The 18,306-nt window shown below is 34.5% G+C and overlaps 1 long non-coding RNA gene across 1 annotated transcript in view; it reads left to right on the forward strand.

Moving 5' to 3' along the window:
• The window catches only part of LOC107310173, a 30,523-nt gene extending 12,503 nt beyond the window's left edge, over positions 1–18,020 (forward strand). Inside the window, exon 3 of the long non-coding RNA XR_001553509.1 lies at positions 17,558–18,020. This is a non-coding gene — a long non-coding RNA (uncharacterized LOC107310173). The remainder of the gene's footprint in view (positions 1–17,557) is intronic.
• Positions 18,021–18,306: the final 286 nt, after the last annotated feature.

An 18,306-nucleotide genomic window follows, 5' to 3' on the forward strand; every position in this document is an offset into this window, starting at 1 on the left:
AACCAGCCTAATGTTTGGGGTAACAGCTGATGTTTCACTAAAGTGGTGATAAATTTTCTGTGCTGAAACTGGTTTAGGAAAAGAGAGTACAACGATTTTTGTGGATTTTTGCATTGAAAGGTGTCTGTATCTTGAGTGCCTATAAATGGCAAGTAACAGGTAGAAGTTGACTTATAATTTTAAACTGTAAATTAAAGTGCAAATTGCATTGACTCACCGAACATCGTTTCAAATCACAGGACTTCAGGACAATTTAAACTTATCACATATCCTACTTTATAAAACTTACTGGAGCAGGAAAGCTAAAGCAGTGGGTTTTTTTAGTTGTTGTTGTTGTTGTATGTATGTGTCAAGCAGCAATACTTGAATTATTATATGAAATACCATAAAATAAGAAAAGCCCCAAAGTCAAGTTTCTAAATCTGACATTTTGCGTTATTTTCCCACTGACTGACTGTGTCAGCTTGACTACCTCAAGTTTTCTTTAAGAACCGAGAGAAGTACAGGAGATAAATGGAAATTCTTCTGCAACTCTATCACACACTAATTTTGAAAGTAGGATCAGAACAGCTCAATGAAGAAGTCAGTTGCGGACTGAGCTTGATTCCTTGTGGCCTTCATTTGCATCCTTGTCAGTCTCTGCCCTTTCTTTGTCAGGTACATTTGCTGTCACAGTATTTTATTTTCCTACATGTACTTGAAGAGCATGTGTAAAGAGTTCTTGTCTCTCCAGGTTGTTTTTTGGTTGCTTGTATTTGTTTGTTTGTTTGTTTGTGAGGGTTTTTTTCAGTTCAGTGCTCACTAGACACCATATCCTACTTCCCATTTCTATTATCATCATGCATGTAAGTTATCTTGACTGTATAGTGAATGGTCAGGAATCCAAAGACTGATGGAACTGGACTACGCATACACATTGTGGTCCACTCCATTACTAGCAAGAATATTACCTTTGGACATATCCAAGTCCCTTCACTTTCAACATACTCTGTGCCCTTGAAATAGTATGGTATCACTTCACCTATTTTTGAAAAAGATGAACAATGGAGGAAGCGAAGCTAGAAGAAAAGGATGCAATTTTGTTGGTTGGTATTTGATATCATTACCATCGTGTTTTTAAAAAACAACAGTACTTCAGTATTTCAAGTATGTCAAGACAAGTTGATTGTCTTTTCTGTTGGTATTTTTGAGGTAAAGGAAGTACCATGTTCTGCAAGACTTCATTCAGTGAAATAGAATTTAGCAGAGGACTTAGCATAATAAGGCGAATAAATAGAAAAGTAGCATATTCAAGGACCCTCCTCAAGATCCAGGCTTCTAGAAGGTAATAATGGGTAGTAGTTAGTTTCAAATTACCTTTTCTTTCTAATTCATAATTAGGTCTAATTAACTTTTAGTTAATATTCAATAATTTCCTTTAACAAATGGAACCCTGATGAGTTCACATCTGTTAAGACCACTTGATTTCTATCTCCACTTTCTGCATATATCTATACTTTGTAATGAATTCAGATTCAGACTAAAGGAAGATCATTTATCAGCTGGAATGAAAGTATACATTTATCTAAAGTTACCATAACTCCAAAAAAACTGAAACAGTAGTTTGAAAAATAACATTGCTATGCATTCCTCAGGGCTTAAGATGCAAAACTTGCAGAGATCAAGCTGGAAATTTGAATATATTGGAGGTTTCTTTGATATTAGCTGGATTATTTTTGTGAAATGGTTTATAAAACTGCTCTGATTCTAAGACTCAATGGATAGAAATTTAAAGGGTCATGTCCTCAATTACCAGCTTTGGTGAAAAAAAGAGCTGGATAAGTGCTCTTTAAAACAAGCTGAAAATTCTGCCCCAGTGTATATGTAGCAAACATATTTTGCTGATGGATCTCCAAAATTAATACTCAGATTTGTTTGAGTATCCCAGGATGAGGAACTGGAAGTAGCAGATTACATTATATTAATGAGACATGAGCAATATTTAAAGTCTTTTAGCAACTCAGCTGCAAAATTTTATCCTTACAGGGACAGTCCAGCTAACAAAAATAGAGCTGTTTGCATGAGCAGAGAACATTTCCCTAAGTAAAGGTTTGCAGGACGGACATTAGGCACATTTTGTTCCCTTAGCTTTCCAGGCACTGATTTCATTCAAAATCTATTTTTGTTTATTGCATTTTTTATTTTCTCACATTGCACTAATATGTGTCATGGAGGGCCTTTTTTTTTTTTTTTTTTTGCTACACTCTGTTTTCTTCTGTTGCTGTCCCACTTTAAGGGTGTTCTGTGCAATTTCTCAGTAAAATACCATGCATATAAATCCTTTGAGATTCTTTTTTTAATCCTGCTGATTAGGAAGACTCTGCTAAATTGTTTTTTTATTATTATTATTTCAGTATTTAATAAATATGTATGTACTGCTCATCTTATGTGGATTAAGGGACCTTTTGGCCAGCAGAGTAATACCTTTCTATTTGAGGAGAATTCATACCATACAAACCACAACATTTAATTTTAGTTATGACTAATTTTTTGTACTGGAACATGATATTCTGTTTCTTTTAAAGAAAATAAAAATTTAAAGCATTTTTTGAAGAAATGAAGCAAAACAAAAACGCCAGTGCACAACATTTTTATTGTTAAATGTGGTGTTAAAGTTCATTTAACAAGAAGAATTTACAGTGGAACAAAACTAGCTAGAGTAGCTAGATGGAAATAGTGGAAGCCATTATTCTTCATATAAACATCATATATCATAAAAAAAAAAAAAAAATTGGCTTAAACGTAAAACTCCTACACATGACACTTTCGCCACTTCATTTTTGCAGATCGGGATTTTTTTTCCTGCCTTTTGAATTGAACTCTGGTCGTAGAAGTGAAAAAAAAAAAAAAAAGACTTTCCTCTTTCCTCACAATAAGCAAAGACAGTTAAGATCTCCCGTAACACCTCACTACCTAAGTCATATCCCAAATTCCCAAGTTTCTTGTTTCCCTTGGTCGTGATAGGCCAGACTCAATTCTCATTTTCTATGGTTGATGCAGATGTGACCACACCAGCATTGTAGATTTAGATTGTTTATATTTGACAATGAACTGAGGATGAGGGGGCAGCTTAGACTGTTGCCAAACTCTTCTGTTATGTATTCTCATCAACTTTTAGAAGAAAGACTGGTGAATCATTAAAAAAAAAAAAAAACAAAACAAAAAAAAACAAAAACAAAAACAAACAAACAATCAAAAAAACACACAAACAAAAGTGCTTAGATTCATACAATCAATGAATCACAAATTGGCTTGAGCTGGAAGGAATCTCAAGGATCATGAAGCGCCAGCCTCCCCAACATAGGCACAGCCATCAACCTTCATGTTTAATACTAGACCAGGATACCCAGGGCCCCGTCCAACCTGGTCTTCAGTGCCTTCATGGATGGGGATACCACAACATATCAGGGCAGCCTGTGCCAGCAACTCACCACTCTCATAGTAAAGAACTTCCCCCTGATATTCGACCTAAATCTTCCCTCCTTCAACTTAAAAGCATTTCCCCTTGTCCTGATATTATCTACCCTTTCAAAGAGTAGCTAAATGATAGTTGATGAAGTACATTTCCATCAAAAAGAAACTCCAAAACATACAAACAAACAACAACAAAAACAAAAACCACACCCATCTTTAAATTTCTGTTTTATTATTTAAGAGCACTGTGTAGGTTCTGCATTTTGTTCTTAAAAGCAAGGTCATAATATCTCAGGATGTGATAATACTTCTCATGCAAGTAGAGCTATTAATTAGAGCTAAAGCTTTCCCTAGAACAGGCTTTTGTTAATTATATATGCCTAGGTTAAATATTAATGGTTAACATTTATAAAGAGCTTTGCTTTTTCTTTTTTTTTTTAAGTAGCAAGCAAACATAAACTAATTATATGTCACAATACACTGTCTAATTAGCTAACTGTGTAATTTCCCCACAAGATACATGATTTTCCACTTTTTGTCACTAAAGTACTGCGTAGCACTGTTTTACATATCTAGATGGTTACTTTCCACTTCAGGAGTGACTGAAGTAGAGGGAAGAAAATACATGAAAGTTACCTGGGAAATTTCATTTTCTCATTGGAAAATTCTAAGCTTGCAATTTGTTTGAAGGAGTCGGTTTTTCTGAAAATCCTGAATAATAAATATTTTTTTTTTTTCTTAAAGTATGGGGTGAGGGGTAGGAGAGCTGGGAGAAATTTGTACAGTGTGGAAATGACACAGATGGTGTTTTCAATAAGAAAGATTTTGAAACACCTTTGCTCCAAAATTTGATTGCTATATACTAAGTATAAAGGAAACTTTATCTGTCCCAGTATGCAGGAACATTTTGAAAACTTTTGTTCTCCTGGCTCTTGACCTAATGTGTTCTCAGATGCCGGGAAATTAGCAGGTCTTCTGTGCATCCTCGTGGACAAAATGTCTGTTGCTTTTGATATTAGAATTACTTATCTATTTATCATCTATCTATCTATCTATCTATCTATCTATCTATCTATCTATCTATCTATCTATCTATCTATCTATCTATCAATCTATCTATCTATCATCCCTGCAGTACTTGTCCAGTCCTGGGGCCCCCAATAAAGGATGGATGTGGAGCTCTCGGAGTGGGTCCAGAGGAGGGCCACTAAGGTGATCAGAGGGCTGGAGCACCTCTCCTGTGAGTAAAGGTTGAAGGAACTGGGATTGTTTAGCTTAGAGAAGAAAAGGCTCTTGGGAGACCTCATTGTGGCCTTCCAGTACGTGAAAGTAGCATTCAGACAGGAGGGGGAATGGCTGTTTATGTGGGTGGATAGTGATAGGACAAGGGGGAATGGTTTTAAACTGAGATAGGGAAGGATTAGGTTAAAGATTACGAGAAAGTTTTTCACACAGAGGTTGGTGGAACAGGTTGCCCAGGGAGGTTGTGAATGCCCCATCCCTGCAGGCATTCAAGGCCAGGCTGGATGTGTCTCTGGGCAGTCTGGTCTATTGGTTGGCAGCCCTGCATATGGCAGCTGGGTTGAAACTAGGTGATCCTTATGGTCTTTTTCAACCCAGGCCATTCTATGAGTCTATGATTCTATGATTCTAACTGTCTCCCTACCTACCTACCTACCTACCTACCTACCTACCCACTTACTTATGTACCCACCTACTCCTCTATCTATTTCTATTTCTATATTATATATACCTGATAGTTCTAAAAGCATCCATTGTGGGAACAATTTGGAATAGAAAAAAAATTATATTTTAGAACTTCAGGTAACATCTTAATAAAATCAAGAATACCTTAAAAGAAGCCAGCCTTTAGAAGTATTTGTCTGACCTTAAATAGTTATTTAAGTGACTTTTTTCTACATTTGCTCATCTTACTTTGTTACATGTCCTGTGAAAACTGATGTCATAGCCTTTGCTGCATGGCAAATTACTGTAGAACTGTCACCATTGCATCAAGAATGTCTTAAACACAGATTTCTTTTTTTTTTTTTTTTCCTCTTTCAAGTTCCATGTAAAATGAGATCCATTTTTTAAAAGACACCAAAGAAACCAGCCTGTGTCATACCCTGCCCCCAGTGAAAACAATCAAATTGAATCTTACTAGTTACCATATAAGCTGGAAGGTGCTACACTGCTTCTGTTTGCACCAGCCTCATATCTTCCAGATCCAGGATTTTTAGGATACTTTTAATGCTACAAGACTTAGTTGTATTATTTCCCATTTAAACAGGAAAAGCCTTCTGTCAGGAATTTTCCTTTTCCTGCTGTAGTAGCAAACTGGATACTGGGCTATGAAAAGTCCTTTATGCAGCTTGGGCAAAAGTGAAAAGCCTTATTTTTTATTATTTTTTTTTCCTAATGTTTGGCAAGGTTATGAAGTCAGTTTTAGCTGTTGCTCATGGCTGTCAGTTTGCCCAAGAAGATTCTTGGTACCAGGAGGTGACACAGTATCTTTCACCGAGACACTAACAAATTAATATATATACACAAGAACGTTTCTTCTTGAGAAGAATGAGGAATGATTACAGACCTTGTCTGTGGTTTTTAGAAAGAGTTATGGCAATGAGGTGCTCAAATCCCACTGAAAGTCAAACATATAAAATTCTTGAGCACATAAATGTTAGGTTTGCCTGTTAATGAGAATTGACAACAGAACAACTTTTGCTCAGATTAGAATCTGTGATAAAGTATTCCTAACAATGGGTCATTTATTTAGATACTGAAAGTAGGACCAAACTGCACTGGCAACTCTGAGTCTGTGTCATTAGGTATTTTGATTATGCTATCAAAAAGGCTCATCTCAAGTTTCCATTTCTGGTCATCTTGGCAATGCAGCTAAGTTATTTTTGCTAATTATTCTGAAAAAGGACTATTTCAGTCTTTGTGTAAATTGTGGTAAACATCATGTATGGGATGAAAAGAAGAAGGACAAATCCATCTGTGTTCCTTGCAGCAGCTTCAGTAAAGGCAGAACCATGATAGTTTGAAATTTTCTAAAAAAAAAAAACAAAAAAACAAAGAAAGTTTTTCTTCCAAAAGGAAGAATTTCCAGAAGTTGATGTACAAAGAAAGTTACTCTAGAGTAACTATGATAATTTATCTGTTTTCTCTCTGTACATATGATTTAAAATTATTAGAGGTGTTAAGGCAGCTGCATCTCTTCCAAGGAGTATTTCCCATTGAAGTTACAGGTCCTGGGTTATGCAGGCCACACATTCTTTTTCATTCAGCCCCCGTTCACACTATGGATGCATTCATCCTGCCTCTATCTAACTCAAATTCATAAAGAGATATATTCTCAAGGTGGTAGCAAAGCCCAGCTGCAGAGCAAACATATATATGAACATTCCCTCAGTTTTAGAAATATGACATTATCACTCCTGGAATTTAATAGAGAGCTACGCATACAATTCCTGTGTCACTGATATTATTATATGTATGTTAGAAATCCCTTATGAAAGGTACAGATTACTTCGGTGCCTTTTGTTCATCACTAACTCTTTAGAAACCATGTGGAGTAGGATTTTTCAAAAGCATGTACCATGAACCTAACTCTCCTCAAGTTCAAACAAGAGAGAGTTTTGTCATTAACTTCAGTAGAACATGAAGTAGGGCAACACCAACTGCTGTAGAAGATCTAATCTGTTATGATAATTGAAAGAAAGACTACAAAGGGACTCATTCTAGATTCAAGTCAATGGTGACCTTGGATGTGAAAAATACTAATGACTGTCTCTTGTGAAAGAAAGAGCGGCTCAGAAACAGGACTTCAGAGGAAAACTTTGGCTTCAATCACAAATCCAGGCATATTGACACAGGCTCTGCTGCTCAAAGTTTCCAGGAATTGATGAGTTAACAGTCCCACTGCAGAATCAGGATGTGAAAGATGTTGTTAGAATGAGCTTAGTGTCATTCATTTTGATTTCTGATGCCTACAGTTCCAGAGACTATTACATGCTGTGGCTACAAACAACATTTGAAATGACAAAGACAACATGAAGTGCTGAATGTGTGGTTTAAAGGAAGGATTCTACTAAATGATAGTATGAGTCAGAGTGGGCAAGTAAACACTCTCAAACCTCCATGGATTATACAGCATTTACAGTAACAGAGAATTAGAGATGAATCTGCAGAACATCAACTGCTTTTGTATCTCAGAACAGCCTTTGGGACATTGAAGGCTTTTTGAAGGCAATTCAAATTCATGTACAGCCCTGACCCCAGAATGCATCTTGATTGCAAAGTATATCTAAGCCACTACTGGCCTCTAGTTATTCCAAAATGCTTTTCCAAAGCAAAGCAATAAATTACTTGATTAAGGAGTTACATCTTTTTTTCCAAACATGCTGGAAAAATATATATATGTATAAATGTGTATGTTTATATATTAAAATAAATAAAATTTTAATTTAGACAAAATCAAACACTATCATTTTAGTCTGGTAGCATTATCATCCTTTGTAAAGCTGACTGACGACACAAAACAATTGCTGATAATTACCTGATATACTGCTTCAAGTGAGATTGAATTTTAAATATCTGCATTTTGATGGTTAAATGTAGTAGAATCTAAGGAACAGAAGTCTGATATGCATTAATACAAGCACATTTAACAAATCTTCAAGTAGACCCTACCTTATGTACAGTGTGTTAGTATTTAATTTTACCTGACAATTGTTTTCTTTGTTATTTCATTCATTTTCCACAACCACTTATTTTGTTGCTGTTCTAATGTTTCAATTTATTTTATTTGTCTCTTCTGTGGATTTGTTTTGCAAGATTTTTAGATTTTCCAGATAAAATGAACCTAGAATGCCTGTAGATGAAATGATGAGTACAGATGGCATACATTTGTGGGGCAAAATACAACACGAATTTTTATATGCTGGATTGAGGATGAGTTGTATTGACCTCCTATCCATGTGTTTAGACCTTAACTCAGGCTTGGGCCATTCCAAGGGGTAACACAGGAAAACCTAAAATTCATTATAGCTCCATGCAATCTTTCTTTGAAACAGATGATGGCAAATGTTTGTATCTGACCCTAAAATATAAATCAATTTTATGCTACTAGATTTACCTTGACAACAGAAAGCAAGCAGACTATCATTATTCCAGCACTGAATATTTTTATTTTCGTAAATTATAAATATTACCTTTTCCTCTCCACCTTCAGTCTTAAGAATGTGGTTTCACATTTCATTTAATGCTAAATGGTTCATTACTTGGAGTAGCAACTTAGTTCTCTTATTATGGTGTTATCTTTCACTTTGTCAAAATATGTCTACTTGATAAGAAATCTGACAGAAGTTGCTTATGATGGGATCACTAACAGCCATCAGTTTCTCTCTAGCAAATGAAACTGTAACCATGGAAACGGCCTTTTTTTTGCCAGAATGAAAATGAGACAGCACTCTGCTGCAGCCATTAGTAGAATACACAAATGTCCCTCAAGGCAAACATCTAAAGCAAATGGACTGCAAAGTAAGGAGCACTAATTTCTATTTATTTAGGATTTGTAAACCTAGCAGTGCAAGATATTAACAAAGGAACAAACAAAAGGAGGTTAAAAAAAAATTGTTTGTATTTTTCTTCCCATTTGCAAAACTCCTTATTTTAAATAAAAATCTTTATTCAGTTTTTCAATTCAGTAATGCTGTGGTTTGATTGTGCGCCTGTGCTACACAGAAAATGAAAAAAAAAAGAAAACAAAAAAGAAAAAAAGCATTAGAAATATTTTCGTTCTTTTAATTTGTAGAAGTCTGAATTTTAATGCAAAACTTAAAAGTATTAGGTGTGAGCCTTTTTTTAAATATCATTTAATTTTTGGACAAGTCTATTCATTCTGATAAGATATACCAGCAGTGATAATAAGTCTATTCTAAAGACTATCAGCAGTCGGCCATGGGCTGTCAAAGACCTTTCAAGTGTCAGACTCTTCTTATTGTACTCTTTATTCTTGACGAGTCTCCTGCTACTACAAACTACTTATTGAATGCATAGATTTTTTTCAAAGAATCAAATTATGTGAGAGGTCTTAAACCATCTATGATGTAGATCAGTAACATATATTCACAATTTTTTCCTTTCAAATAGAAAATCTTAGCTTCTCTGTGAACCACAATTTTTAGCCTCTGTTTGATTTCCAGCTCACCGGATAAAAATACAATTTTCCACTATGATAATTAGTTTTTTAAATAAAACTTTTCATGCCTATCAATGGATTAGAATTATAATGCCAATTATGTATACATACCTGGGGGTGCCTTGGATAGCTGTGTGCCTGCAAATGTGACAAAGTGACATGCTATGATGGACACTTTCAGAGAGCTATTTCCTATAGTGTGATTGGAAACTTGCACTGTTGTCCTGGTATGTTTGACATAGGTCCAGGGTTAAGACATACTTACGGAGAAGTTTCCTACTGCCAGCATGAAGGGCGAGCTGCGAAAAAAAATAAAGAATGGGTAATAAGAAACTAGAAATACCAAATGGAGGAGGCTCTAAATGTAATGTGTTCAAGCTTTTTTAAACTTGCACTCCCTGACCTTTTTGGCTGCATAAGTGTTAACCATTCACATATAACCTGTAAAAGACATGAATTATTAAAATGACCTTATGAAGACCACTGGACTACTGCCTGGAAAGTTACTTGGTTACCCTATCTGCAAAATATCCTTCTCAAATTAAAGCACGTGTTAAAAAGAACATAAAAAAGGGAGAGGTGTCTTGATTTTTTGTTTTTGCCTCATATTGTCTTTTAATTGTCCTAAACATATGTTCAGCCATATGTGTAAGTACATATGTATCCTTGCAGAGGCACAAATATGAAATAACAGTAGTAGAGTAACATTGCAGGTAAGTTTGCAGAAGGCTTTTTCAGACTTAATTAGATATCTTCCTTAACAGATGCATGCTTGAGAAAAAGCATGCAAGTAAACAAATCTTGATATACTGGAAAACTGGATGGAGAAAAATAAAATCTTTATTTCCTGTGTTTTATTGTAAAAGCATAGAACTGCATCAACATCTTAAGACAATGAACACAAATTCAGACATAATAATAGTTAAGTGCAGCACATACCCTTACTAGTATATGAATTACTTAATTAAAATCAGAGAAATTTCCAAGTGCATAGGTTTGCTACTGGCTGCTAGAAGCTGACAACTGGAGTTACAATTCTCTTTAGCAGAAACATACACAAAAGCTTTAGCCTGAAACTCCACCTCTAAAAGAATATAATGATCACTTGCTAGATAAAGTTCATGGTACTGAAACAGATTTCTAGTGAGAGGATAGAAAATAGATGTTTAATGACCAAACTCTCACTATTCACATTACATTTCAAAGTCTGTCACCTTTATCATCAACTAATAAGTGCAGCCTATTGTTGTATTCCATTATTTGTTATTTCTTGCAAGATGGTGAATTACATTACCAATTATATCTATATAAGCAAATATATGCAAATATCATATTTATACTCTGTTTGAATATTTAGTCAGGTGATAACCATATTCCTTTTCTCAAACTGTCTACTGCTTTTCTGTTATTGACAGACTTTCATTGGATATAACTCAGTGGGCAATTTGGTTCTGATTCAGCTCTGGACTGAACTTTTTAATCTGTCCCATAATCCTGAAATGACCCAACCTACTCGAGGCAATTAAACAGAGAATACCTTTCCTAGGCTTCTTCAGTATTCCATAGGAAAAGAAAAGCTCATGTACAGAATGATTCAACCTGCCTAAAATCTATATCAATTCTTAGAGGAGCTTATTTTTTCCATTGACCCTATAGAAATCTGACAGCTGGATTCAGGCAATGCTAAAAACTATGCAGAAAAGCACTTCTACAGAAGTGAAGCTGTTCATAACTGAACAAAAATAGATCAAAAAATTTGAAATCAATTTAAAAATTCTCAGACCTACAGCAAGTTTTGTCACAACAATATTATCACTATTGGTATTGGTACAATGATATTCCTGGAGTGTGAACAAAAGTACAAAAAAGAGAAAAATGAGAAGAATCCAGTAGAAAGAAAATAAAGAATAGGGCTTTTTAACTGCATTAATGAATTTTTTTGCCCCCAAATCCAGCTTTTAAATAATGCTATCTAACTGTGCCAGGAGATTTGCACACAAATTCTGTTTTACCTGTCATTCTTAATACCACAGTGTGTTGTGTTCTTCATGAATTTAATGGCACAAGCTGGAACGTGTTTTGGAAAACTTCTGGGCTGATTTCTTTCCTAATTGGTTATTCCATAGTGGACACAGTTCTGCTCACATCAGTACCATTGTAATGCCAAGCAGCGTGGGTATAGGGTACCATTCCACAAGGTGATATGGACAAAGTTAGATATGAGCATACTATTAGCTTTCAAAGCTGATTTCAGGTTTTGTATTGACAGACTCTGTTCTGGCTGAATACACAAGGCAAATATTTGAATCATTTGAACCATTAAGTGTAAGAAGGGCCACTGGAATTACTTGTGTTTATTCATTAGCACAGTAAAAGTACTTCAATGACTGTAAGAGAGAGAGAGTAACATCCTTACACATTCTGTGTTTTGTGCTATGCTTAGGCATCTGCTGTAATTCTAGAAGCCTGGATATCTGTTGTACAGCTCTCTTCTCATCACCTTCTTTCCCACAGAATTTGAGCTCTCACAATTTGGCACAGTTGCTCCAGGCAATGCCTTTCCTGAAACTGGCTCAGCATATTCTTGGCATCGTAAAAGTGATAAATGTCTTATCTGTTTTCCCTAAAAACTGTGTGCTCCCCAGTTATCAAATAGAAAGTAATTGATAAGCAAGTGGGATCTGCATACAGAAAAAGAAAGGGCAGATCGATCTCTAAAACCTGGTAACTTCCAACTGCTTTGGCACAAGTATTATAGCAATATGCTCCCTGGCATAAAATAAATCTGGTTTAAAAACACTAGAATAAATTACAAAGGAACCCATTGTTATACTCACTACATGAGTGTAATTTCATATGATTTTAAAATCTTTTCCATATCCAATTTAAGAAAAAAACAAACAAACAAAAAACAAACATGAAGAGTCTGATTACAGGGATAATAGAAATCTGAAAATCTCCCATTATAAAAGATTCCAGGTTTGTAGATATTGATATGCAGTGTAATGTTGGGCTCACATCTGTATGATTGTTATCATGGTAATCACTGGTTTGTTTCTAATAAACCTCTGCTCTCCCATGTTGAGCTTCCTACTGCAGTGCAATAGTTTTATCCTAGAAACACAGTAACAGGGGTCAACTCCAGCCATGAACTTTATGAATTGTTTAGTGGCACATTAAAGAATAGCATCAACTTCACTTACAAGCTTTGAAATGATCTTATTTCAAGTTAGCAAAGGTGAATGGTTCTTTTGAATTTTGATTCAGTTGGTCAGGATTTAACTCATTGTCTCCTGCAGATCTTTGCAAAATTTTGATTTTGCTTTTTACATGTAGAAACAATTTCAGCAATTTTACAAACAAACAAACAAACAAACAAAAAAACAATAAGGAGAGTCTGAAGATTGTTTAGGATGTGAGAATACTGCTAATGTCCTAAGCTGTATCTCCACTTCCTGCCCTCAAATCCAAATCCAGGAGAGCTGCCCACCTCCACAGAGATGTTCACACCATATCACATGGCACTTCAGATTAAGCTGTAACAAGAGAAAAGCTCCTTGTTTCTTTGGTGTTGACTTTCAGAGACATGGGGAATGATAACAGATTTACATAGTTTAGTTCACTTTCAATCACCGCTACCTGAAGTGTTTGGGATTTGCTTTGTCAACGTACTTCAGCATGTACTCTAAAAAACAACGAAGTCCAAAACATGCAGTATAATGGTGTTAACTCTTTATCTGGAAATGTTGTACTAAGAAATTTAAATGCCAGTAGAGAACAGAAACACCCATTGACTACAAGCTCAGCTCTGTGAGTCACAGTAAGACAGTAGTGTAATAGCCCTAGTATATAAATTGCATTCAATATATCCCTATCTATATATGTACTTCTTCTTATTTATTTATTTAGTTTAGTTTATTTTTGTCGGTGTTTAGTTAATTATTATTTTTTGTTCCTATTAAGCTTTTGGCAAAAGAACTGTTGAATGCACGAGTTTTACTGGAATTAGTTTATTGCTTCCACCTACTGCAATTGATTTTTGCAGCATTCCTGCTCAGAGTCCTTTCTTGGCCAAAGCTACATTTACAGAGCAGTAACATCAGTGATTGGAATAAAAACAGTTAAATCAGGTTCCTTAACTGGAGCTGAAATTACTATTAGGCCTATCATAATTGTTTTTTGGCAATCTTACAGAAGACCTCTGTGTTTTGCATTTGTGGTCAAGTGGGCAAAGAATAATTAATTTTAAAAAGAAGTTGAAATTTTTTTCATATTCTCAAAGAGCTGAGATCTGAGAAATTATTTTCAGACTGAGTATTACATTTTCAGGGGATTATCATAAAAACTGGTAAATCTTTTTCTAAACGAAGGGTTGTTTTGAAATGAAAAAATCAAAACATTCCACTTGAAAATGTCAGAGTGAATTGTTTTGACTTTTAAAAATGTTTTTACTGAAAAAAGTGATAAATTATGCATGAATTTGTGGATTGTTTCATCATTTGAAATATGCATTTTAAAAAAAGTTACAGATCCTTTCATAGTTGTCTTTCCCCCTCTCCCCCCACCCCAGGTCCCCACCCCCCCAAATTTTCTGGTCTAAGTAAGGAAGATTTTCATCCCTAGTTTTTGTCTTCTAATTTGCTTGACATTTAGCATGTATAGCTATCATAAATCTTAAAGACTTGAACCATATGGTTGTGTAAAAAGTAGATTGAACTTCAATAGAAAGTAATGCTTCCATTCATAGGCTCTTAACACATGCACACAAATACACACAAAGAGCAGAACAATTCTTGCTCTGAGCTACAATAGGTCAGAGCTAAATAATTGTTCTAAATTTAATTAATTTGCCTCAAAATAAAAAATTTAAAGGTTTAGATTATTGTGTTAGTGGTTATTAAGAGAGCTGAGATATTGACACGACCCACTGAGTACTCAAGAACACCTACATGATTACTGCATTGACTATTTGCAGTGTTTGTTTCATATTTCAAAATACAGTTTCCATGATAGAAATTAAATACTATCATTAGTTTTTTTTCTGTTTTCAAGATGTTGTTTAGACAGCTAGGGAAATGAGGCAGCATTCAATTTAATGCTTTAAGTCAAAATACAGTTGATGTCAATAATTACTAAAAATCATTACTGATCTTGAACCTGCTATTTCCTTCTATATTTCTTAATTTATCTAATTTATATTTAGGTTAAATAAAATCCTGTGAGGAATCATTTCTGATTAGTTTATATGTGTAATGTAGTATCTGTGCACAATTGCTGTTAATTCTTGAAATGTGGCCAAGTGTTTGTTAGCATTGTACACATGGTTACTACTAATGTAGATATATAAAACATAAAATATGATCTCAACTTTTAGATATAAAAAGTAGCCATCTATTGCTTTTTATTTGATAACTATTTATTTGAGCACACTATCTTTGGGAGAAGAGACAGACAACTTGAGAAGAGTACAAGGATGTTGCTAGGATATGCAGAGAGAAAATCAGAAAGGCAAAAGCCCAGCAAGAACTTAATCTGGACACCATTGTTAAAGATAATTAAGAATATGTTTACAAATATACTAGCAGCAATACAAAAACCAAGGAGAAGCTACATCCTTTATTGGGTGAGGCAGGAAATATCATCACTTAGGATGAGGAAAAAGCTGAGGTTCTCAGTGCTTTCTATACTTCTGTCTTTAAAAGTCAGAATGGTTATCCCAGTCAGACCCCTGAGCTGAAAAACAGGAATGGGGAACAAAACAAAACAAAACAAAACAAAACAAAACAAAACAAAAAAAAGAAAAAGAAAAAGAAAAAAAAAAGAAAAAAGAAAGAAAACAAAAAATCCACAGTTCAGGATGAAACAATTAGTAACCTACTACTCCATGTGGAAATACAGAAGTTCATGGGAATGAATGAGATCCACTTTAGCTAGCAGATATGATTGCCAAGATACTTTCCATCATTTGTCAGCAGTCCTGGTCAATCAGATATGTCCCTGATGACTGAAGACTTGCCAATGCGTTGTCCATCTACAAAAAGGGGCAGAATGAGCATGCAGGAAACTACAGTCAGCTTCTCAGGTTGACCTGACAGGGCAGGTCATGGAGCAGAACATCTTAAGTGAGATTAAACACCATGTGTAGGACTACCAGGCAATTAGTCCTAGGTCTCCTATGACCAGGTAACCCTCCTACTGGATGAAGTTAAAGAACCATGTAGATATGGCACGGAGAAACATGTTTTGGTGCGTATGGTAGTGATGGGCTGATGGCTGGAAAGGTGGTTGGATGAAAGTGGTCTTGTCCAACCCTAATGATTCTACGATTCCATAATTATCCTTTTCTGCCCTACATTTTTTTTCCCATTCTTTTATGCCTTACTTTTTTTTTTTTACTTTTTTTTTCCTGTTCTTTCCTATCAATGATATTTATTTTCATTATTTCCTAAACTACTTTAGATGTATTGGGAAGGTTTACAGATCAGTGTTATTTTAAATTATAAGGAAAAAAAAATTATACCTTAAAACCATTAGAATCAGAACACAGAACTAATACTGCAAGTGGATTATACCTCTGCAGTGAATAGTGTGTCCTGCTGAGGTGTAATATCAATATATCTTTATTATTGTTTCAATCATGTTTTTTAAAATGTAGGAAATTAATAGTTAGTACACTTGTTACTTCATAAAGGCTTTGGGCTATGTCATATGCATCATCAATGCCATTCCTCATTGTTCTTTCATTTGCTTACAACAGAAAATTTTGACCTCATTAAAACACTCCCATGGGACCCAGAAGAAAAGACATGCAGTAAAGAAATACATTTCCAGTGTTGTATTTGTTTATCTGTCCTGAGATAGAACAATTAGTCAAATAAATTTTAACATCACATCGAACACTGCAGTGTTTTTATGTTAGTTAACATTTTCCCAGCTCTTTTAAATAACTCTCAAACAACTGAAAAGATCCTCCTAGTAACTTGCTTCTATTAGCTGTACCAGAAAGACAATAATATGCCAGAGCGTAGTCTGGACACTATTGAATTATCTACATTTTGTCTTATATGTAAATGTTATAAATAGTGACTAACTGGAACATTCAGAGTTCAGAATGAGATTTCATTATGTGGGGAAAAGTGTGTTCGTAGTTCATAGTGAGGTACAAAGCAAAACCAAGAAAATTTTGCAATAGTTTAATTGGTTCTCTTTGTTTAAATTATTCCCAAGAAATGCATACCGTCTGGATTTTTAGGCACAGTACTGGAAGAATTTGAAGATCTTTCCAGATCAAGACATATGCCAACATAGTTTATAACAAAGAGGATATTAGTTGAGGTTTAATTTAGCATGTTTTTACCCTTAATCGGTATTCACATCTGTTTCAGACATCAGCATTACTTTCAGATTAGACAAACTTTGAAGGACAGTTATATTAGATAAAACATAAGAAAATAGCTAGAACATATTTATCAGATGATGGCAATAGTTAGGTATTCAAAAACATCTAAATCTGCTTCCCTTCCAGATATCTCAAATTCCTTATGCACTATATTGAAATTGTTTGTTTACCTTGATTACATTTCCATTTACCTTTCTCTCAGTATGTTAGGTTTTATTTTCCAGTAAATATTTCACAAACATGAAGATATTTCTGAATTATTATCTGTTTCTATCAACAGAAATGCTAAATATAGTCTACAGCAGTAGCTGCCTTCATTAATATGATTTCAAAACAACAAACACGATGCTCAGTGCATACTTTATTTCTGCTAGGAGACACCACATTTCTAATTAAACTCAAATCATAACTGAATGAAAATACACAGAATTTGGCATGATTATATATAGTATATATTTAATTCTTTTATTTATTATTATTATTTTTTTTTTTTTTACCAGGAAGAAGACAAAAGTAATCATAAAGCAGAGGAAGACATTTGGAAAAAATGCGTTCCTTCTATGAGCAGGCTTTGTTGTCACAAGTACTGTGCTGACAATGAGATCTTTAGAAGAGCTCTATTTCTATCACACCATGTAGTATTCCTCAGGAATTAGTAAATTCACTCAGGAAATAAACCAAAAGATTCCCTACTATCATTTTTTGTAGTACTTCTCTGGATAATTTTTAATCTTTTATTCTATGGAAAACTTAAAATGAAGACAAAGAAAGAAAGAAAAAGATTTTTCTTCTTTCCTTCTTTTTTTACAGAGCAATAAGGAAGATGATGGATTAAAGCAGATGCAGACTGTTTGCAGTTATATAAGACTATTAGGGACTCTGCTTGTTCTGGCTTTTGTAATTTGTCCATGTCCTACTTTATATAACTCAATCCATTGTGAGTAAAAACATGAAATACCAGAATAGTTCATATTTCATTTTGTCATCAAATTAGAAAAGAATATAAAAACAAATACAATAGACATCATATTTGCTGAGTATAGAACTGAGTCTTTTTTCATATCAAAGGAGTCTGGTAAGAACAGAAGGTTAAGAAGATTTTTTTTCTTACAATGAGCAGATGTGCTTGTTACTGTTGATGGACAAGCTTATCCATTTACATCAATTAATATCAACAGCAAGCACATCAATATGGAAGCTTGTCCTGACGCCTTGATTTTTTCCCATCTGACAGGTAATAGTAGGGCTG

The sequence above is a fragment of the Coturnix japonica genome, chromosome 2, assembly GCF_001577835.2.
Source record: "Coturnix japonica isolate 7356 chromosome 2, Coturnix japonica 2.1, whole genome shotgun sequence".
Taxonomy (NCBI): Eukaryota; Metazoa; Chordata; class Aves; order Galliformes; family Phasianidae; genus Coturnix; species Coturnix japonica.